Source organism: Nannospalax galili, unplaced genomic scaffold, assembly GCF_000622305.1.
Source record: "Nannospalax galili isolate Female #2095 unplaced genomic scaffold, S.galili_v1.0 scaffold227, whole genome shotgun sequence".
Taxonomy (NCBI): domain Eukaryota; kingdom Metazoa; phylum Chordata; class Mammalia; order Rodentia; family Spalacidae; genus Nannospalax; species Nannospalax galili.
In genome coordinates this window covers 7,578,662-7,580,336 of record NW_008360303.1, presented here as the reverse complement: position 1 = coordinate 7,580,336, position 1,675 = coordinate 7,578,662, and positions in this window count along the sequence as shown.

Here is a 1,675-nt window from a genome sequence, read left to right as displayed (position 1 = left end):
TGGAAATTTATGAGTTCTATATTAGAATATTGTTTTGAAAGAAACTCCAATTAAAATTATTCAAATAAAATGGATGTTTTTCCTTTATAAAACCCTGCTGGTGGGGCTGGAGAGATTGCTCACCAGTGGAAAGCACTGACTGCTCTTGCAGAGGACCCAGGTTTGGGTCCCAACACCCACATGGAAGCTAACAACAATGAATAACTATAGTTCCAGGGACTCCAACCGCCTCTTTGGCATTGCATGCACAGGTGCAATATATATATGGGCAAAATGCTTATACACATAAAAATAAATAAATAAATAAAAACTGTTTGAACTCTCTGGTTAGTGCAGAGAATGAGACAGGATATGAGTCCCACATAGCCTGTTGGCTGTCCTTTTCTGTTTGATGGAGGCTGGTCTCTGATGTCTGCCTTCCAGTGTGTAAGAAAGGAGAACAATGGGAAAGGGGGGACAAGCAAATTCTTGTTATGAAGCAGATGGAAATAGTACAAATCATTTCTATTCATTTTTTGCATATTCTGAGGTCACATCTACCTGAAAAGGAAGCTTGAAAATGGGATCTCTAGAGGTTCAGCTAGAAAAGGTAGAAAGGATTGGGACCAATTTTGAGGCAGCCACAGTCTCCAAAAGCAAATACAGTTAACACTTTTACTCTATTGGTTAGCCTTGTGGCCACACATCCAGGAACACACAACACACACAACACACACACACACTTATATAGACACATACATACATATATGCACATATACACACAGACACACAGACACACATGCACACATTACATAACACACACATACACAGAGAAAGGCACATTCCTCTAGTACATGAAGATGGCTTGAAGAGTGGATGAAAGTAGTCCTTGTCTGGGTTTCTGCTCCTTCTGAGAAGGAGGGCGTTATTCTACCTCTAGGGTACATGAATCTAGTATTATATACAAAATCTGGGCAATGGAGAGCAAGATTGCATCTGTAGGTTTCCTCCTGGCATGCTTCAGTTTTTCCTGGGCTGCTGCTGGAAAGAAACACATCAAAGATGTGGAAAAGTGGAGAGAAGCCACTAGGCACAGCCAGGCTGGCTATAGATCAAGGTGACAGCCAACAGCAATGATGGAGACAGAGCAGACCAAATAGAAGAGTACCATGGTCCGAGATAATCTAACCCAGAGAAGCGATCCCTGACATCCTTGAGTATTCACTGAAGTGTCACTGTACTACATACAGCCTGTCAAGTGCAGAAATGGATGCTCAGGATGGTGACCATGTAGAAATCAGCCCTGGGGGATGGGGGCAGGGTTCAATGCTGTGTATGTCCTTTCTGTTGCTCTTTACTCTCCTTTTCCCAGCATTCCACACCAAAAACCAGTTCTGGAATACCTTTATCCCAGTTAAATGAGATTTAAATGAACATTAACAAATTGTTTCTAAGGAAAATGAAACCTCAAAAGGAAAGCTTATGATGTAAGGGGACAATTGCTGTGTGATCAGCAAGGAACAGTTAAATGACCAACACTGGCAGAATATAAAAATAGAGGTAAGAGATAAAAAATGTTTCCAAGGGCCTGGCATGGTAACATACACCTTTAACCCCAGCATGCAGGAGGCAGAGGCAGGCGGATTAGTGAATTCTGTGCCATCCTGGTCTACATAGCGAGTTCCAGGCCAGTCAA